Consider the following 26,375-nt stretch of genomic DNA (forward strand, 5'->3'; position numbering starts at 1 on the left):
TGCTTGAATTTCAGCCCCTATGGCCAGGAAATTGTTGCAGAGGAATGACATGGGCCGCCTCTGCGATATTAAATGTTTCATTGCATGTTTTAAAGAGCACACCATGCATATCACAGTAAAATAAGATCCAACCGTATTGCTCAGGTAAATGCACGCTTGTGATACTGGAAGTTTGCCCAGAAACACACACACTGACGCCATGGTCAGCTCTTTCTGTCAAGTAAATCACCCACGTCCTTACATGACAGGTGGAGACCTGCACGACTCGGGATGGAAACCGAAGATCGTCTCCAACCCCAGACCAAAAAACGAGCATCCAAAATAAGTGCCCGGGATCATGAAAGATCTCATTTGATACAGAGGTGAGCAGGTTTCCCCTCCGACTGTCCTGTAAACACAGCGTCCAAAATACCTTCTTGCACCAACAAATCCGGTTGTGTTCGCAGTTGAACCGCATCCATTTAAAAAGCAGGCAGATAGAGAGAGCTTTCTGAGAAGAGAAACCCAAGGGAGGGAAAACATGTGCAGCGCTATGAATGCTTAGTGTAATGTTGGACGTCTCGTGCTTCCGTTCTGAACGCTGTGCACTGAAGGAAGATCATAAGAAGAAATTTAAACAATTATAAATAGCCTTCAAGAAATAAATGCACATTCTGTTGGGGAGATGAAGAACTTAAAGCACTGGTCTTTGAAAAGCGCTGATTATTTCTCAAAACGTTTTCTAAATATTCTCAAAGTATTTGGACACTTCAGGTCACACTGATGCTTGCCTGTGCATTAGATACTAACATATCAAATGAAGTGTCTGTATCTGTATGTTTAAATTGACTTCGGCATGTTTGAAGTCTCACTGCCTGGTGTTTTTAGTGGATGTATGAAGTCAGTTCTCCTCAAGTTCACACAAGTGTCCTAGCAGAGGAACCACAGGTGTAATTCATCATTTTAACTATCAACATTTTCACACTCATGTTTCACAGAACGGTTTGGCTTCTTTTTCAACCCTAGATGTATTATTTTAACATTTCAAACCATATAAAATTGTCAAATGTTTTGCTTAAAGTGTGCTTGTGCTATTATTCTTCAAAATAATTATGTTGATATTTTGTTATCTAATGCAATGGCATCCATAGTAGCTATATTTCAAACTGTGTACACATACACATATATATATACACATATAAAAAAAATATGTATATGTATGTGTGTGTGTGTGTGTGTGTGTGTGTGTATATTTTTTTCTTCTTTTTTTTTTAATGATATATACATATATATTATTTTCCAATGATATATACATAGCCTACATTTTTTTAATAATGAATAGGAAGCCAGTGTATATCATTTCCTTTTAAACATACAAATGTAGACAGACAGACAGACAGACAGATAGATAGATAGATAGAAAATACACACAAAATCGTGTCGATGTAAATCATAAACAAAAGACAAACTTACAGAGTTTAGGACAGATCCCAGGTTGCCATTCCTTACAGACTCATTACATGAGCCCAAGACACAAAACTGATATAAACGAGTCTTTTGGTGAGTCAGGTTCAGATGTAACGTTAATCATATATTATGTTCAGATGTCTTCATCAGTCGCATTATCATTTCAGTCTAACCTCAGCTCAAGAACCAAATCTCTGCAAACCGCGTTATTTACTTCTGCTGGACTCGACAAGCTTTTGCTCCACAAACATCCAAACAAACGCGTCCGAAACTCCGTAAACAAACTTAAAGTCTGCTATAAAAGTGCAGTTCCGTATCCGGAGACAGAATAACATTCCTGGATCACAATAAAACTCTGTAATCCTTTCGAAAGGAGCGAGTTATGTCGCGCATTTGTTGAGAACAACGGAGCGCATTCAAACACTCCATCTACGCGACGCAACAAACACTACAGCGCTTCCACAGCCGAGCTCCACCGCAAGCGACGGGGTCCCTGACGTCAGCGGTCCGTCGACCAATCAGAGCGCTCGCATTATAATACTCGGCGCGGCATTGATTTAATGAAGCGTCTGCGCGCGCAGCAGAGATGAAGCGTTAAACGTAAACATCTGAAGCAAAATCTAGCAGATCTGCTATATGTCTCAATTTCAACCATTGCGTTTGGTTTTAACTCAGGTTTCACCAGTGTGTGAGATTATACTGAGAGCAAGTCATAATGTAGCTATGGAGCTATGGGGTATGGAGTTTGTGATTAGACTAGACGTGTGATTTCTAGAGTAGTTTTACATTCTAATAACGTATTTAATTAATGTTAAAACTGATGTTTCCAACAAGAGTTAATGTTCACAAAAGATGAATAGCCTATGATTTCATATTTTACATTTTCGTTTTTACTTTTACATTAAATAATGTTAATATCAGTTATTTAATATCATACATTTTATGATTGGTGAAAGGATAGATGGAACAAAAGATTTGATGCAAGAAATGGATGAATGATGGATGGATGGAAGTAACAAAAGATAGATAGATGGATGGATGAAAAGAAAGATGGTAAGAAAGACAGATGGATGGATGGATGGATGGATGGAAGTAACAAAAGACAGATGAATGGATGGAACAAACGATGGATGGATGGATAGAAGGAATGAAAGACAAGTGGATGGATGGATGGAATGAAGGATGGATGGAAGTAACAGAAGATGGATAGATGGATGGATGGATGGATGGATGAAAAGAAAGATGGTAAGAAAGACTTATGGATGGAACGAAAGACAGATGGATGGATGGATGGATGGATGGAAGTAACAAAAGACAGATGAATGGATGGAACAAACGATGGATGGATGGATGGATGGAAGGAATGAAAGACAAGTGGATGGATGGATGGATGGAATGAAGGATGGATGGAAGTAACAGAAGATGGATAGATGGATGGATGGATGGATGGATGGATGGAAGTAACAAAAGACAGATGAATGGATGGAACAAACGATGGATGGATGGATGGAAGGAATGAAAGACAAGTGGATGGATGGATGGATGGAATGAAGGATGGATGGAAGTAACAGAAGATGGATAGATGGATGGATGGATGGATGGATGGATGGATGAAAAGAAAGATGGATGGATGGATGGATGGATGGAATGAAGGATGGATGGATGGATGGATGGAAGTAACAGAAAATGGATAGATGGATGGATGGATGGAATGAAGGATGGACGGATGGAATGAAAGACAAATGGATGGATGGATGGATAGATGGATGGATGGATGGATGGATGGAAGAAACAATGGATGAATGGAAGGAATGAAAGACATGGATGGATGGAACGAAAGACAGATGGATGGATGGATGGATGGATGGATGGAAGAAACAATGGATGAATGGAAGTAACAAAAGACAGATGAATGGATGGATGGATGGAATGAAGGATGGATGGATGGAAGTAACAGAAAATGGATAGATGGATGGATGGTGGAACAAAAAGGATGGATGGAACGAAAGACGGATGGATGAATGGAAGTAACAAAAGATAGATAAATGGATGGATGGATGAAAAGAAAGATGGTAAGAAAGACTGATGGATGGAACAAAAGACTGATGAATGGATGGAACAAACGATGGATGGAAGGAATGAAAGACAAGTGGATGGATGGATGGAATGAAGGATGGATGGAAGTAACAGAAGATGGATAGATGGATGGATGGATGGATGGATGGATGAAAAGAAAGATGGTAAGAAAGACTTATGGATGGAACGAAAGACAGATGGATGGATGGATGGATGGATGGAAGTAACAAAAGACAGATGAATGGATGGAACAAACGATGGATGGATGGATGGAAGGAATGAAAGACAAGTGGATGGATGGATGGATGGAATGAAGGATGGATGGAAGTAACAGAAGATGGATAGATGGATGGATGGATGGATGGATGAAAAGAAAGATGGTAAGAAAGACTGATGGATGGAACGAAAGACAGATGGATGGATGGAAGTAACAAAAGACAAATGAATGGATGGAAGAAACGATGGATGGATGGAAGGAATGAAAAACAAATGGATGGATGGATAGATGGATGGAATGAAGGATGGACGGATGGAATGAAAGACAAATGGATGGATGGATGGATGGATGGATGAAAAGAAAGATGGTAAGAAAGACTAATGTATGGAACGAAAGACGGATGGATGGATGGATGGATGGATGGAAGAAACAATGGATGAATGGAAGGAATGAAAGACAAGTGGATGGATGGATGGAATGAAGGATGGATGGATGGAAGTAACAGAAAATGGATAGATGGATGGATGGATGGAACGAAAAACAGATGGATGGTGGAACAAAAAAGGATGGATGGAACGAAAGACGGATGGATGAATGGAAGTAACAAAAGATAGATAAATGGATGGATGGATGAAAAGAAAGATGGTAAGAAAGACTGATGGATGGAACAAAAGACTGATGAATGGATGGAACAAACGATGGATGGAAGGAATGAAAGACATGGATGGATGGATGGATGGATGATATACAGACAGACAGACCCATCCCAACTCCACATGTTCATGCTCAGCTGCAGGACTATGAGGGTCTGAGTAAAGATGCCTGTCTGAAATAACAACAGGCAGCTGAACTTCAAAGAGAAGAGGCTTCAGAGAGAGAGAGAGAGAGAGAGAGAGAGAGAGAGAGAGAGAGAGAGGGGCACTGGAACTGGATGAAGCCGTAATCAAAACGCTCCGGGCGAACTCTGTATCGATCGCCAGCACTTCATCAAAGCTGACAAGGTCAGCCAACAACACAGCGGGAGGGAAGAAAAGAAGGGAAGCGAAAAGAAAAAGAACATCACAGAAGGATGAGGGTCACAGAGGAAGGGTGGGTTATGATGTTGTCTGAGCCCTGGATAGTACCTTTCTACTCCAAAATGCAATAAGGTAACAGTTTCTAATCAATTTATATTGCCAGTTAGTCACCTACTAAGTGAACGTGCAAATGTGTTGTTAAATTATCGACTAATTAACTTAAAATCCCAGAAGGCATTTCAAGTAAATATTTTGTCTAAGAGGTTCGACTGACAAAGAAAGTTAGTGAATCTCTGCTCTCCCTAATATGCAACCCTCAACAAGAACTTGAGCCCAGAATCGTCCGGGAATCTTCTGTCTCTTTTTTTCTAAAACTCTAGGGGACCAAATCTCTGTGACGCACGCCTCTCTGAAATGAGGACGAACGACTCCTGGCTGCTTCCTCGGGCCCTCTGAGTCCCACATGTGTTTTACTGCGCTGGAGACAGATCAATACAAGCTAAACAAATTATGGAGCGGATCAAAGAGAAACAGTTGGGAACTCTTAAGAACTCAAGTAAATGTTTAGACATCTAATAAGAAAAGTATATTGACAGTAGCGTTTAATTTAGTCAAAGCATTTGAATTAATTGTTGTTGTTTATCAAACATTAGTGCATGCAGCTGCAGATGTAAGCCATGCATGCGGCAGGCGCAAGTACATTCATATGCAGCTTTTTATTCTATGCTACAAAAATGTTGATCCATAAAAGCAGGGAGGGATGGGACGTTTGGCTGGAAATGAAATATATGGGAGTGTGTTCCTGATTTACATTCCTCATACAAGTGCTGCCTAACGGCTCTCAGGTGCGAGCGAGAGCACAAACCCTGTTCTGTGCGTTTTGTGCAGGTAGGATTGTTATATATGTTTGATCTAAAGCCTGATTGGTTGGGATCAAATGGTGGGAAACGTTGGATGCAGATGAGTTTGTTTCTTCATCAGATTTGGAGAAATGTAGCATTGCATCAGTGTCTCAGCAATGGATGCTCTGCAGTGAATGGGTGCCGTCAGAATGAGAGTCCAAACAGCTGATAAAAACATAATCCACACCACTCCAGTACATCAGTTAATATCTTGTTAGGCAAATAGCTGCTTGTTTTGAAGAAAAAAATCCATCATTAAGTCATTTTAAAATAAAATGCCCAATGAAAAAAGTCATCTGGTCTGAATCAGGAGAGAAATCTGCACAGATCAAGCACTGTTTACAAGCCAAAACAGCTCTAAACAAATATGTTGCTGGATTTTGATGTGAGAGAACAACAAGAGATGGACTTTTCCACTGGTGGAAGCGTTATTATGGATTATGGACTTGTATTTTGTATTTAAGCAACGGTTTGAAGTTAAAAACATCTTGATGTATTTGTTTCTTTCGCAGCTTTTGACTTCACAAGCTGTTATAACTGATGGCCTGGAGTGGTGTGGATTATTGTGGTGTTTTTATCAGCTGTTTGGACTCTCATTCTGACGGCACCCATTCACTGCAGAGCATCCATTGCGGAGCAAGTGATGAAATGCTACATTTCTCCAAATCTGATGAAGAAACAAACTCATCTTCATCTTGGATGGCCTGAGGGTGAGGACATTTTCAGCAAATTCTCATTTTTGGGTGAACTATTCCTTTAACGTCTATGACACATTTCCATTGTAAGGTCTTTATAGTGAAAAAAGGATCTATAGACTTCTGAAATCTTCCTTCCAGTACATGCTGTTGCCTACAAAAGTTTATGTATAGACAGAAAGAGCTGGTAGAAGGACCAGAGATCAGAGTGACTGTGTATTTCAGCGTTTGTTCGGCTCATCCTTTGAGGAACAGCCCAAAACTCTGCGCCAGCCGTCCAGAGTCAATCTGAGATCTGGCCGCGGCTCAGCAAACAGCAAGCGGCTCTGGAATTCCTCCGGCGGACGAGGGGGTGGAGAAGGACAGAGCGGACGGAGAAGGGAGGACGTCTGTCAGACACAGTCTTCTGGACTTCCACCCACTTTTTGGAGTGTGGATGTCAAATTTCTCTAGGGGCCTCAGATTCCAAAGTGAGGGAGGTTCAGGGGCCAGAGGAATTCTGACATGATGTCTCAAGGCCAAAATGAAAAGAAACAGCAGTCTGACAGCATTATAGCAGGAATAAGCAAAAAAAAGTTGAAACATTTATTTTTGGGAGGTGAAATATGCACCTCAATATCTAATTCAGACAAAATTAATTAGTTTACTCTCTAAAGAATGTTATGAATTCATAAGTGCAGTTTCTTTTAATACAAATTTTGGAATTTCTATGTTTAAGTCTCTTCTGCTCATCAAGGCTGCATTAATTTGATCAAAAATACAATAAAATTGTGAAATATTATTACAATTTACAATATCTGTTTTCTATGTGAATATATTGTAAAATGTAATTTATTCCTGTGACGCACAGCTGTATTTCCAGCATCATTACTCCAGTCTTCAGTGTCACATGATCTTCAGAAATCATTCTAATATGCTGATTTGCTGCTCAAGAAACATCTCTGATTATTATCAATGTTGAAAACAGTTGTGCTGCCCAATATTTTTGGGGAAACTGTGATATATTTTATATTTCAGGATTCTTTGATTAACAGAAAGTTCAAAAGAACAGCATTATTTGAAAAAGAAATCTTTTGTAACATTATAAATGTCTTTGCTGTCACTTTTGATCAATTAAATGTGTCCTTGCTAAATAAAAGTATAAATTTCTTATATATATATATATATAAAAAAAAAAATATATCTTACTGACTCCAAGTTATATAAACCTATTTTTAAAACTGCTAACCATGTAAAAATACAAGAGAGGAACTTTTTGCATGAAAAAAATCTCTCATTTCTCATCTAGAAAAGTAGTTCCTAAAAGGACAAACTAGACAAAGAAGCTAAACAACAAACCTTATCAAACCTTTCCGTACAACTTACAGTCTTACATTGTAAGAGCATTACTGTGTAATGCATCTAGAAACTCACAATCTGGCATTAACACCAATATCAGACAGTTAGATTAAAGTTGATTTCACACAGCAGAATTAAATCATAAATCCTTAACTGTTGAAAATTTAACACAAACATTTGTGCAAGCCAACCACAAAAAAATTACGAGTACATTTGTGATAAATGACCACAAAAACCGCAAAAAATATCATAAGTGCATAATAAATTTCAGCTGTTGCCACGCGGTTACACCCGCAACGCGGCAGCCTGGTCTGCGTCTCGTTCCGCTTTCATGCCAACACAAACCAAATCACCTCACCCTGCATGATTTCACTCAACGGCCCCAGGAAAAACAGACATGTGTGTGTGTGTGTGTGTTGGGTCTGATTTTAATGAACAGGCCCGTACTAACTGCGCTCTGCTGGGGAAAGACTGCTGGCATCCTGCCTGTGTCATGTTTCCAATGAGCGCTGTGAACCAACAGCTGCTGGCCACATTAAAAATGTGAAAATAACACAACAGCATTAAACAATCTGTTCATATTGCATTAGAAATGTGTGCGTTCATGCATTATGTATTGGGAGTTTCATGCATTATATATTTATTCACCTCCCGTTGCTAGTTGCTTATTCCTTTAACCTATATTTTGATGTCGGATCTCCTGCTCTATGCACAAACACACACACACATGCGGTGCATTCAGAGCTGCACTACGACTCTGGATGCAAACCAGAAATGCTTTTCAACTTTTTTAAAAAATACAAGCGATATAGAGTAATACCAGTAAATTTCCCCCCAAAGGGCCGTTTTCTGGCTTTTTTCACGGCATCTGGCCACGTTTTGTGCCAAATGTGAGACTATAGGATTATGTTATCAATTATCTAAAGCCTACTGTATCATACTTGATATGCAAAGCCCTCTAAATGTTCAACATGATCAAAACTTTGATGAAAAACCTGTTGCACTACTCCATGCCTTCTGTCATCTGATAGTTTAAACGTTTTTAGCAAGTAAAAATCGTTTAGTATAATTGTACAAATGTCCACCTTCAGCTCGTGCTTCATTCTTTTAAAGTAAACGTCAGAATGAAATAGAATAAAATGATGCAACTTAGGGTTACTTGATTATCCGGACATCCTTTTTTAGAAAAATCATCTTCAAATGTGAGTATTAAATATGATCATCTAGGAACGTTTATTTGTTCATCTCTCAATTGCATTGCATTGCATTATGTTTTGATCATTTAAATATCATCTAACTAAGACATATGATTGGAGATATAGAGCAACGACTGATATTTACATCATTTTATGTGAGTATCTGCTATACTGTTATAAATATCTAATTGGTTTGCATTGCAAGCATCAGAATTTCATCACTTTTTGGCCAAATAAAAATCAGCATCTGCACCAAATTGCATATTTTTGCTCAGTTCGAGTCTCTGAATAAAATTGAGCTGTTTTTCCTCCATATTCTCACTATACCAGAATATATGAGCCATAGAACCTGATGCATCAAATATGATACTCAACAAAAACACATGCAAACTTTTTAAAATATTTTTTCTTAAGGCTCAATAAAATGTTCCATTTCAAAAAATGTAATTTTTCGGGCTATTATTTCATATGTCAGCCAGGCTTCATAGGGTTAAATAACAGTGTATTCATGAATCTACAGTGTTTTGTAATCCCCACCTTCTTGCTTCAAGACACCTCAAAAAACCTCATAAGTCCTTCTGGGAAACTAAAGACAAACATGCGATTTTTACATATTTGTTCTTTTACAAATGCTTCCAAGCATGCCGACAATGCAAAAAACAAGTACCAGTGGGCGGCTGGTTATTTATCTCCAGCTGGGCAGAAAATATAAACAGAACCTCAGCATACTGTCCATGTCTGGTTTAAACACGTTAAAAGTCTGTACAATGTCAACATGAGGTCAAAATCAACTCTTAACGTTCCTGGTCTTATTTTGCACAATAAATCAGTGCACATTATGGAAGTAAAATTAATTACACACGTTGACTTTATAGGAACAGCTCATCTAAAAATTAAAATTTGCTGAAAATGTGCTCATCCTCAGGCCATCCAAGACGTTGACGAGTTTGTTTCTTCCATCAGTGTCTCAGCGATGGATGCTCTGCAGTGAATGGGTGCCGTCAGAATGAGAGTCCAAACAGCTGATAAAAACATCACAATTATCCACACCACTCCAGGCCATCAATGTGTGAAGAGAAAAGCTGTGTTTGTGTAAAAAAAAATTATAATAAATAAATAAAATGTAAAAAAAAATTTAAAAACCATCAAGACAAAATAAGAGTCCATAATCCATAATAACGCTTCCTCCAGTGGAAAAAAATGAAAATAAAAAAATCAATCTCCTGTTCTCTCACATATACATCCACCCACATATTTCTTTAGAGCTGTTTTAGAGCTGGAGTGGTTCCCTTTCACTTCAGAGCAAGTGATGGAATGCTACATTTCTTCAAATCTGATAAAGAAACAAACTCATCTTCATCTCGGATGGCCTGAGGGTGAGCACAATTTCAGGAAATTTTAACTATCCTTAAAATTCCAACTAATTAACAGGGCATTTTCCATTAGATTACAGTGGTGGTAAACTAAAATGCAATCTTGACAACTGTCAAGTGTGCAAAACAGTCACATTTTTGTTGAAAAGTGCATCTGAAACATTAGCGTCAGGGTACCAGTAGACGGACCGAATGATGAATGTGTGCTTTGACAAATGTGTCCTATAAATACAAACAAGTGTGCGCTCTTGTCCGCCACACTAACAAATGTTTCTAGGACTGTAAAGGAGAGTGTGTGTCATTTGTTTAATATTTAAAATGACACAAGTCTGTTTTTCTGATGTGATTTGGAGGGGCTTCTGTGTAAAACTTGATGCTCGGGTGTTATGGGTCATTCTAGGCGGATGAACTCGTTTCCTCCTCTATTTAACAACAAATAATGTAAGAAAAGTGATACTGTGGCAGGAAAATGACAGCAATAGTGGCTCGGAAAGGAGAAATCCGGGCGCTTTTGTATGTTTAACCCCGAGTATTTTAAAAGAACAGATCGGGTGTCAGGATCCTGGCGCTTACATGCATGACAAAAATACAGCATATCACACAAAAAGAAAGAAAGAATATTTGTTATCGATATACAATCTACACTGGTGTAGAAATGATTTCCACTCACACATTGCTAGTAAATTTCACAAACAATTACAAAAAACAGCAAGCAACACGTTGAATCAGATGTGAAGTTTTGAAGCATAAAAACTGAAATTGTATTTTCTTATTTTCTTGCAATTAAAACATTCGTTTTATTTACAATTTCAAAAATTCATATTTACAGCGTGTATTTCTAACAAATCTATATTTGTTATATTAAGATATTTTATGTTTTTTCAAGTTTCTTCTGCTCAAAGCTGATTTATTTGAATTAAAAAAAACAGTACAATTGTGAAATATTATTGCAATTTAAAATAGGTTTTCTATTTTAATATAAAATTTAAAATATAATTTATTTCCGTGATCAAAGCTGAATTTTCAGCATCATTACTGCAGTCTTCAGTGTCACATGATCTTCAGAAATCATTCTAATATGCTGATTTATTATTAATGTTGGAAACAGTTGTGCGACTTAATATTTTTTGGTCCCTTCATTGTTTGATGAATAAAAAGTTAAAACGAACAGCAAGCAAGGAAGGAAGGAAGAATTTTATTCAGCAAGGATACACTGTAAAAAAATTACTGTAATTTTAACGGTAAAAAACTGTGAAAATGCTACTGAAAAAACCTGTTAAATGGTTAGCTGTAAGTTCCCCTAATATATACGGTGAAAAACTAATAGACATTTCAGACAATTTTAAGTTAAAACCATAAAACCTAAAATGGTTTTACAGTAGAATTCCGGCAACCACAGCTGCCGTTTTTTTACCGTAAATTTTTACAGTGTATGTTAAATTGATAAAAATTGATAGTAGTGACTTATTTTGGTAAAAAAGATTTCTATTTTGAATAAATGCTATTATTTATTCAAAATAGAAATGGCAGAATATATAATATATGTTGAGATATGCATAACATTCATGTAAAATACTCTTTTACTTTCTTTCTCTTGTTTATATGAACAGACGTGGATCGTTCCAAAACACTTACGAATCCAAGAGCGCAAATTTTCACAATAAATGGGGTGTGCGTAGCACTTTTGGCAGCCAAATATTGATATCTAAGACCCTAAAACCGAGAAACATATAAGCTCTTGCCATGTTTGGATTTATTAGATGATTATACGAGTGTGTGTGAGAAGATTTCTTAACTAAACTCGCTGTATAATGACTAGCTGACTACAAGACGTTCTCCACCCAGAATCTGCTGGGGCCTGCGATTAATCCTTCATCCGCTAAATGAGGTCAAAACATATTAACATCAATGACATCAGGAGCGGCTCTGACAGGAGCAGATCTCAGTGGACGTTACACTGCGAATTTCCCAGGACCGAGTGAAGAAAAAAGCTGCGGGGACGAGAAATGGGGAAAAATACAGAGCACTTCCAAAACGCCCTGCACAAACTCATTTTCCAGAAGTCAGCAGCTAAACTTATATCATCAGGCAAACGCTCTGTATTCTCAGTGTGGTGTCATAAAAATGTGCGAAAACTCTTAGGACACTGCAGGACTCTGTTCCAAAAGCCAGCGATCTGCCTACGGAAACAGTATTTCAAGGCATCTTATTAATGTGCTCCAACCAGTGGTATTTCAGTATCACTGAGATACTATTAAAGTTTTTGTTATTATTTTGAATTAGATTTAATTTTTAGATTTTTTTGCTTTCACTTTAATTTTTGTTAATATTAGAAAGTTGTTTTTTTTTGCCATTTTTGTTCGTTTTTTAAATTTATTAATTAAATGAAAAATGTTGCCTTTGCAACTAGCTGAAATAAAATAAGTTAAAGTTTTTTTCTAAATATTTTGTTTCCGTTTCTTTTATTTCAAGTAACTTTATTTTTTTTTTGGTTTTAGTTTCAGGTTCAGGTTTATTTGTGAAATGCGTTGCAACAAGCTCATTTAATAAAACCCCAAAAGGTCAGTAAGACCCTTTATTAATCAAGGATGCATTAATTTGATCAAAAGTGACAATAAAGAATTTATAATGTTTTAAATTAAGATTTCTATTTCAAATAAATGCTGTTCTTTTGAACTTTCTGTTGATCAAAGAATCTCGAAAAATTAAAATTTATAACAGTTTACACAAAAATATGAAGCAGCTCAACTGTTTTCAACATTGATAATAATCAGAAATGTTTCTTGAGCAGCAAATCAGTATATTAGAATGATTTCTGAAGGATCATGTGACACTGAAGACTGGAGTAATGATGCTGAAAATATAGCTTTGATCACAGAAATAAATTACATTTTACTATATATTACAATAGAGAACAGTTATTTTAAATTGTAAAAATATTTCACAATTTTTACTGTATTTTTGATCAAATAAATGCAGCCTCGGTGAGCCTTTTATATACACAAAAACATTTTACCAACCCCAAACTTTTGAACAATTATGTGAAAAAAAAGAAAAAGAAACCCTGAAGAGTATTTGCATCCAGAGCCTGACTACTGTAATTTCAAACAAACATTTGGTTCATCACAAACCATCCTGTTGCACCTGTTAAGTTCTTGCAGTAACTTTCCAAGATTTACAAGTTTCAATAAATCACTTGCTCTGCTCATTCTTAGACTTCCTGTTGTTGTAAAACGACCATTATTTTGATGCACAATTGTATATTTGTATAGAATGGGCAATTAATGTGGCATAAGAGTGGTGGACGACGTGAAAAGAGACGTTTCAAAGCACAACCAGAGCCATAAAAATGGTAACAGCGTGTCAGACAATCAAGTCAGTGTTAACGTCCGAGAACGAGGGGGGAACAGTGAATATATTGTGGCATAATGGGCTTTAAGTAGTTTTCCAAACAGCACTGAGCGAATATCCACCTCAAAGATTTATAGGAGGAACCCTAACACACTTTTGTACTAAAGAAAAAAATCCAGCGCCATAATGCCACCGGCTATTAGAGCAAATCCAGCCCAGAGGAAACCTCCATAATTACTCTTAGTACTTGTTTTTTTGTATTTTCTCAGCCCATTCTGAAGAGATTAGAGGTCTTGAAGAATGAAACACACTTAGCGATCCATTTTTCCAGTCCGTCATTGTTGTGAGGCTGCTAAATATTTGCTCTTCCCAGCTTAGGATGTAAGGATGAGAAGAGCCTCTTTGTAGCGAGAGGTCAGAGGCCTCCGATCTTCTTCCTGAGACCCAACCGGAGATCTCGGCATCTTCAACCATCACTTACACTCTTTCTATTAGTGGAAAGCTTTGACTGCTTTCAGTAAGAAACTCTTTGAAAGCGGCTTGCGCAGAAACCGCCACGCCACATCTATCAGAGTTGAGAGGGAACGAAACAGAACGGCCCTCACTGACCACAAAACACTCAAAGTCTCCATGTTGCATTAATGTTTTCATAAAAATATGCACTACTGTTCAATTTTATTTTTTTAAAATAAATTAGCACTTTTATTCAGCAAAGACATGAAATTGACCAAAAGCAAGGGTAAAGATTTCTTTTTTTTCCGGTTCTTTTTTTAATTTTTTTTATAAATGCTCTTCTTTTGAACTTTCTATATAATTTATGAACTTTCCTGCTGCACAAGTGTTTTCAACATTAAAAATGATCAATGGATGATGTTATTGAATAAAATAAAATGTTTTTAATGGGAAAAAGTCAGACTTCTGAGTTTGTTTTCAACATTGAAAATGATAAATGATTAATGTTTATTGAGAAAAATAAATAAATGAATGAATAAATAAATAACAGAGGAAAAAAGTCTGAATACTAATTTTTTCTTAGGAAAAGTCACAATTACCTTCATATCTTTTCATTCCTTGGCAGAAATGGGCTTCCATAGCTTTCAACATTGATAATAATCATAAATGTTTCTCGAGCAGCATATTAAAATGATTTTTGAAGGATCATGTGACACTGAAGATTGGAGTAATGATGCTGAAAATTCAGCTTTAATCACAGGAATAAAATTACATTTTACAATATATTCATATAGAAAACAGCTATTTTAAATTGTAATATATATTTTACAATTTGTACTGTATTTTTGTTCAAATAAATGCAGCCTTGGTGAGCAGAAAGAGACATTTTTCAAAAACATTAAAACAAATCTTACCAACCCCAAACTTTGGAACAGTAGTGTAATATTAGTGCATATAAATTAAAATAATTATCATTCTTCCTCATGTTCATGTAGTAAAAGCTAGTGTGAAAAAATATGCAACAATGGCTATGTGATCAAAATGATCTTGGATTCTTGGATTGAAACACTCATGCAACACATCTCAACTAAATCATTTATACTAGCTGCAAACTTTAAGCCACTCGAGTTATTAATATTGGCATAAACAACAAACAGTCTGAAAGCCGAGCATCATGGGATCAGTACCGCACTTCAACCCTGTCATTAAGACAATAATCAGGAGTTTTATCTGACGCCAAGGCAATCGTCAAGTTTAACAACAGCAGATGATCAAAGGGCGTCCTGGTGGAGAAACGCAGGCACGCCTGAACGTCGCTGTTTGTAATCAACTCCCTACGACTGCACCGTCAACACAGCTGTTCACTCGCCTCGCAGCAAAACCCAGGACTCCTCTCGTCTCATCTTCAGCGTCTGCATGGGTCCAATTAAACGAGGTTCTGCAGCTGAAAGCCTCACCTTTAATGAAACCGATCCGTGAGTCAGAAAGACAGCGGCACGAGGAGTTCATGTTAATACTTGTGCATAAAGAAAATGAGCCTAGTTTTTAAGAGCACTGTAACATTTGTTGTCTTTTTAGAGCTGCATTACAACTGAAACTGTATTTGTTTCATAATTGAAATACTTTGCAATATTAACGCTGTTATTTTCATGTTTATTTATATCAATCTGTTTTGAAATAATCTGTATGGAAAATAAGGTGACTTGACATTATTTTAATGATTTTTAAAAATATTTTTTTTAATTGTTATTAATCAGTGGTGGTTTTATTAGATTCTCATTACTGTAGGATTTCTTAGTTTTTTTATTAAATCAGCAATATGGAATAAATTGGGGGCTCGTCCGGGATCAAAACAAAATAAATATAAACAAAATAAATAAAATGAAACAAATTCTACCATGATGCAGAAGTAATTTGCAATTTAAATAAAATAGCTTCACATTATTACTATAATGCGAATGAAATGTTTCTGCATTGTGGTAAAATAGGGTTCATTTTCTCATTTCTTACTGTAAATTTGTCCTTTTTTCCAGAATAAAATATGACCTGGACATTTTCTCATTTTTAAAAAAGCCAAGTAAGAAAAACAAACCTTAAAATGTTGGTTTTAATCAGCTCTTTTTTACATGAAGTAATATGGAAAAGGTCTTCTGAACATTATCTGTCGTCTGGCTTATATCCACGGAAAACCAGGCAAATAGATATTGGAAATCATCTGAATGAGGCCTAAATTTCCATCCTGAACTAAACACTGCCGGAGTTACTACCTATAAGTCACTGGCCAACGGGAAAAGTGTGTCTATAGTGTACAGAATTTAATTCTACTGAATCACTTCTGGTTAGCAGTTCATTAGAATTACTGACCCCAAGTATGAGCAGAGGAGTTATTCTAATGCTTTTGAGTCTTTTATGCTCACAAAGACTGCATTTATTTGGATCAAAAATACGGTAACATTTTGAAATATTTGTATAATTTAAAATAGCTGTTTTCTAGTTGAATACAATTTAAAATGTAATTTATTCCTGTGTTAAAATGCTGAATTTTCAGCATCATTACTACTTCAGTGTCACATGATCCTTCAGAAGTTTTTCTAATATGACGATTTGCTGCTCAAGAAACATTTCTGATTATTATCAATGTCTTTACTGTCACTTTGATCAATTCAATGCATCTTTACTGAATAAAAGTATTATTTTCTTTAAAAAAAAAAACACCTTAATGACCCGGCTGAAACTTTTGAACCTTAGTGTTTACTTTTATATTTTTTTTAAGCATTTGTTTAGAACTAGAGTTCTTCACTGGCTATGGTTCACAGTGGCAAATTTCAGTTAACACCACTTTTCTGAAAAAAACAACTGTGCAAATAAAGTCTTAACTAATACAGGTCTCTTGTGGGGACCAAAAATGAGTTTAATTGGGAGAGAAAGGGGGGAAGAAAGTGTTACACACCTCCCGGGGTTTTCAAATGCCACTTCAAGACTCTTGCAGCATAATGGCGGCTCCCGCATGGGCCGCGCGGCCCCAGAGAACCGGGGTCGGGGCCCCTCTGCCCACGCCTGAGCCGTTAATAAGGCTTCAAAGGGTCAAAGTGAAGATTACAGGAACTTAAAGGTCTCCTCAAAAACACAGTGGCATGAAAATTCCCACAAACCAACTGATTAACACACAACCGTGTGAATCTGAGAAGTTTCTCCACATGCAATGTGGATAATTTAGAACTTTATAGACAAATATGTTCAAGAGGGGAAATATGAAGCCAAAAAATTGTTGCATGTTTGATGTTTAAAGGAATAGTTCAGCCAAAAACGATCTTCATCAAAACAGATGCATTTTGAACGAATCTTTAATGTATTAAGAAAGAGTCGTCTCGGGGAGTGATTCGTTCATTCTATAGGTTCTGTCCTGGAATTAGTTCACCTTTCGAGTCATTCGTTCTTTTGTCACGTGACCACTTCCCTGATCAGTACCTGCATTTGTTGCATGTTGGATCATATGTAGGAATTATCATAAAATTATCAAAAGATGTGTAATAAGCATTTTCCTAGAAATAAAAAAGGTCTGTCCATTTCGGTCACTATGTTTTTTTTAAAGTAATGCAATACATGTGATACTCAACAAGCAGCACAAACATAGTGATGCCTGACTAACACTAACTGCATTCATATGTCAAATTTTGTCATCCAATCTAAAACTACAAGACTACATTAATACATTTTTTCCTACATAGGTACCTACTTCTTTACAACTGCATCCAAGATTCAGTTGCAGATGTTTACGGCATGAAGCATGTGGTCCACATTATAGAGCCAAGTCACATCATTAGCATTTTACAGGGAAGAAAAAAAACACATACGGCATTAAAAATATGAGTTTTCCAAAATAATCACATTTCTAATGTTTTTGGTCATAGATATTAAACGCCAGCTGTCAGATCTGCTGAGAAGTGGATCTCAGCTAACAAGCTTAACTGCCTTGAAGAACAAAAGCACAGAAACCATTTAACTTGCTTCTTTTGACGTTAAATAAGATCTGGCAGTATAAATCGCATATATCCCGCTAAGAAAATATTTCAAACTCGCATCCCCTGCAGTCACAGCGCATAGCTGGCCAATCACTGCAATGAAGTCTGACGCGCTGATAGTCCGCAGACGTTTCTAGAGTAGCCACGTGTTTATAGAGGAGGAAAACTCATGAAAATCACATTTCTGATGCCGTTTTGATTATAGACTAATGCTGTTAATATATTGCAAAATATATACAGTGGATGTCCAAGCAGTAGGGCAGAACACTTTATATACTATTGGTCAAAAGTTTGCAGTCTGAAAGATTTCTTCTGCTCACCAAGGCTGCATTTATTTGATCAGAAATACAGTAAAATATTATTACTATTTAAATCAGCTGATACTTTGTGAATATATATTAAAGTGTAATTTATTTCTGTGATGCGCAGCTGTATTTTCAGCATCATTACTGCAGTCTTCAGTGTCACATGATCTTCAGAAATCATTCTAATATGCTGATTTGCTGCTCAAGAAACATTTCTGATTATTATCAATGTTGAAAACAGTCATGCTGCACAATATTTTGTGGAAATTGTGATGCATTTTATTTTTCAGGATTCACAGATGAATAGAACAGCATTTATTTGAAATAGAAATCTTTTGTAACATTATCTTTACTGTCACTTTTGATTAATTTAATGCATCCTTGCTGAATGAAAGTATTAATTTACTATTATATTATTAGTATTAATACACAAAACAGTGTATATTTTGATATTTTTCAGCCTTTGACTAATGTATGTATATATGTATGTATGTATGTATGTATGTGTGTATATATATATATATATATATGTGTTCTGAAAAAGCCAAGTATATAACAAGTATGCTTTCAAAATGTTTAATGCAAAAAATTTCATACAGTACATAAAATTACCAAGACATGTTTTACAAGAAAAAAAGAAAAAAGGATGATATTTAATCATTTTCACTGATATGATCCAATATAACAAAACAGCAATATTTGTCTACATATACATTTACTAAAACATTTTAATATATGGAAAACTGAGATTCTCTAAATATTTATGATAATTCAAACGAATCAAAGATTCAGAGTTTGGCCGTTTGAACCGATTCACTTAATGAATCACGGACTGACAGCGTTTTTGCTGCTGCAGTTTAAATGAGTGACGCTGTTGAAACAAGTCAGTCTCAGCTCTCTCACACTAGGAAACTTAATGGGCAAATAAAAACACAGTAAAATAATTATGGTTTTCACAATGTAGCTTAATATTATTTAGCCCAGCCGGGTCAGTGATTGATGTCTGCATTGCTCCCATTCCTGAGAGAATCCGTCTCTCTGGATTGACAGGAACGTTTGCCTAGTAAACAGAGACATTCCACTGACACAGAGCTCTGAGAAACACACACACACACACCTCGTCAGCTCAGAACCACATTACTATTTTGTTGTCCAGGCAACAAAGGAAAAGAGAGAGAAAGTATGAGAAAATACATTATATTATAGGCTATTAGTTTCATTATCAGAGTGTGTGTGTGTGTGTGTGTGTTATCTATCTATCTATATATATATATATCTATATATATCTATATAAGTAAGCCCATAATTTTAAATAAATAAATACATACATACATATTCTTATAGAAATGCAGCCTATTGTAGGACCATTAATCATTTTCAATAAATAAATGAATGAATCAAATCAATAGGCCTACATTTCTACAAAACGAAGCTTTTTAGAATCATTAGTAATTTAAATAAATAAATTAAAATAATAAATAATTAAATTCTCTTACAAATAATGAAGCCTATTTTAAGACCAAAATACTTTTAATAAATTAAATTAAATTTAATTAATTAAATTGTTTTCTTACAGAAAAAAATAGCCTATTTTTGGACCGTTACTTTTTCAAATAAATAAATATCCTATTTTAGGAACACAAAATTAATTAACTAACTATCTTATAGAAAATTAAGACTATTTTAGAACCATTAATGAAATAAATTCATTTCTTGTACAAAATGAAGCGTAGTTTAGTATCATTAATAATTTAAAACCATTAAACAAAATATATATATATATATATATAAATAAGTATATGAGTGTTGATTACCTATTCAAAGGTCACTACCCACAATGCCAGGGTGTTCTGAGTCGTTGCCAGGGCGTTATTATGTGGTTGCTAAGGTGTTTAACATGTTGCTATGTGGTTCAACACTGCGTTTTTAGTACATTCATGCTCAAATAAACCTGTGACCAAAAGCCATGATATAAAAGTTCATCAAGTCATTATAAGCATAAAGTACTTTAAGAAAAAAAAACATGACGTGTACCGAAAAAACATGAAACAGATGCTACTAAAAGACCATAAACACTTATATTTTGCGTTTCTGCAAAGATCATCCATCACATGAAGAACACTGTACAGCTGCAAACTACAGATGACAATATGAATAAAAGAGGGAGAACACCTGGATGTGAACGAACAAGGCGTTTTTCACATCGGAGCGGATTCACTTCATAAATTCCCTTCATTAGGAACAGCCGCTTGGTTAATTGCATTTTTAGGGGAAGTGAAAGAGGAAGTGGTTTGGAGCTTCAAAAAAATGTTGAAAACAAAGCTGAATCTCTTTCTAGAATTCAAGGTGAAGCTCAAAGTCAAAATGAGGTTGACTAAACAAAAATACACAGAGGTTTTAGCGTTAAAAGGAATTGTTCACCCAAAATGAAAATGTACTGAAAATTTCTTCACTCTCAGGCGATCCAAGATGTAGATGAGTTTGTTTCTTCAGCAGATTTGTAGAAATGTAGCATTGCATCACTGTCTCACCAATGGATGCTCTACAGTGAATGGGTGCCGTCAGAATGAGAGTCCAAACAGCTAAACAATCATTAAGATGTTTTAACTTCAAACTGTTGCTTCCTGCTAAAATATGAGTCCATAATCCATAATAACGCTTCATCCGGTGAAACGTGTTGTCTCTCACATCAAAATCCAGCCACATATTTTGTTTAGAGCGGTTTTAGACTGTTTTTGGCTTGTAAGCGCTGCTTGATCTGTGCAGATTTCTCTCCTGATTCAGACCAGACCACTTTTTCACTGGAGGAAGCGTTATTATCAAGTTATTCAGCCTGGTTCTCATAGGAACACCTGGAGATTTGGTTTGGTCCATTAACCCATTAAATATAACTATACAAAAATTTATTAATAACAGTAATTATAATATTATTGTACTTAGTTTTTTTATTTAATAAAATAACAAACTAAATAAAGCGTGATAATACTTAATAATTTAATGTTTTACAATGAAAAGGGGGTATTAAATTATTTTAATGTAAACATAAAAATAAAATGCTAATATTTACTTCTTCCTTTTTTAAATATGAATTTATCATTTTCAAACTTAAAATCAGCAAGCTTTTATTTTGGCGGGTTGCCGGCGAGTAAGTATATGCGCTGCTGATTGAAGAGCATCAGTGAATGAAATATCACGTTTTGGATTGATTTATGCTTTCAATTTGAATAGAAATCTTATACAGTATTACAGATCTAAAACTGTAATTGTTCATTAACAGCTGTCAACAGCCTGTTTTTTATTTTGGTCGCATATGCGTATCACTTATGTGCACCTCTGGTTATTATGGATTATGGACTCATAGTTAATGCTTAATGCTGGATTTGTTTCAGCTTTTGTCTTCTCAAGCTGTTATAACTGGAGTGGTGTGGATTATTGTGATGTTTTTATCAGCTGTTTGGACTCTCATTCTGACGGCACCCATTCACTGCAGAGCATCCATTGCTGAGACACTGATGCAATGCTACATTTCTCCAAATCTGATGAAGAACCAAACTCATCTACATCTTGGATGCCCGAGGGTGAGCACATTTTCAGCAAATTTAAATTTTTGGGTCAATTTTAACTAACAAAGACCAGACTGTGTATCACTCACCTAAAAGCTACTAACCGCCGTGTCAGATTGATATCACAGAAGCAGCTCTGCATTAAAAGACTCATGCATAAAACAGACTCATATACTGTTTCACTTACAGTCCAAGAAAATGTATTTTGTGGATGCAACAAAAGATGTTTTTCTTTCCCACATCCCACACTTGGATCGATCCTGATCTTTGCCCTCTAATCGTTCAGTCTGGCTTGAATTTCATCTGTTAGTCTGCAGCCGAAGAGTGATTCAGCATTCGCTCTGATATCACGGGACGATCAACAAGTGTCAAGAGAAAGTGAGCTCAGTCCCGTCTCCGCTGCCAAACATGAGCACATCTGAGTGTTTGCTGAATACATAAAGAGCTCGCTGGATTCAAAGGCGGCTTCTGAAGCCTTTTAAGACACTCAAGGAAATGCTGTGTTGCATCTTTGGGGAAATAAACAGGCACTGTCACCATTTCATGCATTTGGAATATGTGAGATGGAATATTTAGCCCACTGTAGCTATGGGTTGCATTTGACAAAGTAAGTAAATGCACAAATTGTAAATAATTTTTTTTTTTTTTCTTATAGAAAATTAAACCCATGTTAGGGCCAATAAAAAAATTAAATTAAATAAAAAATAAAATAGTCTTACAGAAAATGAAGCCTATTTTAGGATCATTAAAATTTTAAATTAACGAACATTTCTTATAGAAAATAAGCCTATTTAAGGGTCATTAATAATTAAAATAAACAAATACGCAAATAAACCAATAATTTTTTTCTTACAGAAAATTATGCCTATTTCAGGATCATTAATAATTTAAACTAAATAAATACTTCTTATAGAAAATGAAACCTATTTTATGAATAATTTTAATTAAATTGATATTTCTTATAAAAAGCATGTTTTAGGACCATTAACAATCTAAATAAATAAATACATACATTTCCTAAAATACCTGAAGACTATTTTAGCACCATTAATCTTTTAATAAATAAATAAATTTGTAAAAGAAAATGAAGTGTACTTTAGGATCATTAAACATATTTAATAATGAAATAAATATTTTTAATTGACCATTAAGCTTATTTAGGATCAGTAATAATTTTAAATAAACACATTTTAATATAAAATTAAGCATATAGGATAAGAGTTAAAAATAAACAAAACAAATAAACATACAAACAAACAAGTAAATAATTCAATATTTTTATTATAGAAAATTAAATAAATAAATATTTCTTATATAAAAAGCATGTAGCAATCTAAATAAATACATTTCATACAGAACATGAAGTCTATTTTAGGACCATTAATTCTTTTAAATAAATACAAATACATACATGCATATTCTTAACGAAAATGAAGTGCATTTTAGGATCATTTTTAATAAATAAATAATTATTTCTTATAAACAATCAAGCTTATTTAGGATCAGTAATCATTTTAAACAAAAAAAAATAAAAACATTTTTTGGAGATAATTAAGTATATATTAGGATTAAGGTTAAAAATAAACAAAAACAAATAAACATACTAACAAACAAATAAATAATCAAATATTTTTCTTCCAAAACAATCAAGCCTATTTAAGGACCATTATTAATTTTCAATAAATAAAATCTAATTAGAAATAAAAAAGGCACTATAAACTGTAAGATGTGAAGTATTAATACCTACATTATCATGGCAGTATTTCTCCTACTTTAACACAGTTGCATTGATTCATGTGCTGCCAGCAGAGGCGCTAAAGTGAACGTCAGTGCAAACTCTCTTCTTCTAGTGTTTTCTCTTTCAGTTCTACTGAGAAAAGCGTTAGCAATGCACTCACATCTGCCTTACATACTACCATAAAGTATATTTCTAGCCTAAGAAAAGTTAGCTTCTAATCAAGACAGAGTGCCAGGAAAAGTACTTACTGAAGTCTGGAAAAACTGAAGAATATCAGGTCACGAAAAGCTTCAGAAATTAAACGAACCACACTGGTTAATTGAAATGGTTGAACTTCCAAGGAATAATGCATTAGTCTAAAACTAAAACCTTACACAAAGCACTCCTACAGGTGAAGCTCCACAACGGCTCTGTTCAATCTCAACTGCTTGCACGCAGAAGCACATTCGTCTTTCACAGATCCTTTACTTTTTCCACAATCAAAAGCAGACCTAATGGATATTTTTGTAGTTAAACTAAACAACTGAAGCAGAGAGAAGTTCACAGAAACTACTGAACAGATTCACTTTGACAGAAAATACAAGCCTCTGCTAATATGGTCTTTAATTATTTTCCAGCTCGCCCCAAATTTGCTGGATGGGGTTGAGGTCTGGACTTTGAGGGGTCAGTCCATTATTTTCAATGTTCCAGCAGATTCCTTCCGTCGCAGGTAGTTCCGCCAATAATTCATTTTATGGGTATTGTAACAGCCAATTCAAGAAAAACAACTGAAACCTCAACCTTTTAAGGGCCAAACATTTTTTTTTTTTTTTTTTTAAATGGAAAAATGTTGTATTTTTTCCATGTCATTAGATTGTTTAGAGCATTATAAAAAAAAAAAAAAAAAATGTAATAAAAAATATTTGTTGAAAATTATATTTCATTCAGATGTCATGCTATATCTTTGGAAGAGGACACCGGGACTCAATTTAAAAAATTGAACAATTAAATAAACAATTATTATTATTATTATTTTTTTTAAATCACTACATTTTTAGGTTTCAGGATTTTTTGATACCAAACTTTGCATAACGATGATTCTCAACTGTTATAACAGAATGATTTGATAAACCATTATTTTTGGTTTTCCCATTATATACAATGTATCTATAAACTGTATCTAATTTGCATATTAATGTATTTTTGGGAGTGTAATAATGGGAGTAATAATTGACAAGATTTTCATAATAATATATCATATTACATAGGAATATAGAAATATATTTTCTTTCCCTATTCATTTGTTGCGTCTCCAAAAATGCGTAATAAACATGCTTTTAGTCCCGGTGTCCTCAACGTCCTAACAGCAAGCCTATTTTAGGATGAATAATATCTTTCAATAAATAAATAAAAATTTTCTTATAGAAAATGAAGCCTATTTTAGGACTGTTAGTCATTTTAAATGTATAATTAAATACTATATTTACTTATATGACATAAATCCTATTTTAGGACCAATAAAATTTTAATGTAATGAATACAATTTTTATATATAGAAATAGAAGCCTATTTTAAGATGTTTAAATTACTAAATCAATCTTTTTTTTTTTTTAAATTCTCATTATTTCCTCTTCCATAAATTACTTTGGATAGAAGCATCTGCTAAATGCATAAAGGTAAATGTGAAGGAACCCACTCACATAAATCTCATACATTGAGGTTTGAGCAGGAGGATTTACTGAAGGAGTTTAAAAAGTTAAACTAGTACGGTTTATGAAGCTATTAACATGCATCAGCATTCATCCGGCTTTGCATACATGTATATAAGAGTATATTTCTGAAGTCTCGTTTCAGTACTTTTTCATGACAGACTGAGAAACCCGGGCTCTGGAGTCTGTTGTTCAGGAGCGGGACGTTTGGTCCGCGTCCAGCGTCTATCCAGATCTTTCCTCTGCTTAGTGTCAGGCTAATGACCTCTCCAAGCCCGTCTGCAGCGCAGCGCACCAAACTCTGGCAAGATTTAGTGGGTCCCGACGCTGGCTAGCAAATATGACTTGCATTTGCACATTTTTCCAATTTATCTCATTGAATTAAGGGCGCAGACTTTTGGACGCTGCAGCGAGACCTTGAGTAGAGCCATCCGTCTTCAAGGCATCAGCTGAAAACATGATAAATGCGAACAGGTTGTGCAAGGAAGCGGAGTTGTGAGGCAGGAGGTCACAGCGGTCGCTCTCTTTCCAAAGGATCAGAGAGTCCTGAAGAGATCCTGAGCTGAATTCAATCAGGAGAACAGATCGGAAATAATGCATTTTCATCTCATGCTAAATTTTGTTTGCTGCAGGTACATTCTGACCGATAAAATGAATTGAATTGATCAATTAATAATTAACAAAAGCTGAATATTTATTTGTAATTTCTCTGTTTTGAAAAATATTTTGGAACAGGGTTATTATTGTTAACTAAAAATAAAACCATTTAAAACATTTTTGGTAATTGAAACAGGGTTATTACAATAAACTAAAACAAAACATTTTTTTTTACTTGAAATAAAATGTAACTTTTTTTTAAAACTTATTTTATCTAGTTGCCTAGGCAACATTTCTCATTTTAATTTAGTTTAACCTGACGTACTAAAATGACTAAAACTGAATATAGTCATATTTAAAAATAATGACAAAAACACACATCAAAATTACTGAAACTTT

The 26,375-nt window shown here is 34.9% G+C and overlaps 1 protein-coding gene across 2 annotated transcripts in view; it reads right to left on the minus strand.

The window, feature by feature from the left end:
• The window catches only part of disp1 (dispatched homolog 1 (Drosophila)), a 61,059-nt gene that overhangs the window by 23,254 nt on the left and 11,430 nt on the right, over nt 1-26,375 (minus strand). The window contains exon 1 of one of the 2 annotated variants that reach the window (XM_058756739.1): nt 1,453-2,834. The exons of the other annotated variant lie outside the window; for it this stretch is intronic. The gene's annotated coding sequence lies outside the window, so the exon portion shown is untranslated. Of the gene's footprint in view, nt 1-1,452; nt 2,835-26,375 lie in introns of those variants that run through there. 2 annotated transcript variants of the gene reach the window in all.

The sequence above is a fragment of the Onychostoma macrolepis genome, chromosome 20, assembly GCF_012432095.1.
Source record: "Onychostoma macrolepis isolate SWU-2019 chromosome 20, ASM1243209v1, whole genome shotgun sequence".
NCBI lineage: Eukaryota > Metazoa > Chordata > Actinopteri > Cypriniformes > Cyprinidae > Onychostoma > Onychostoma macrolepis.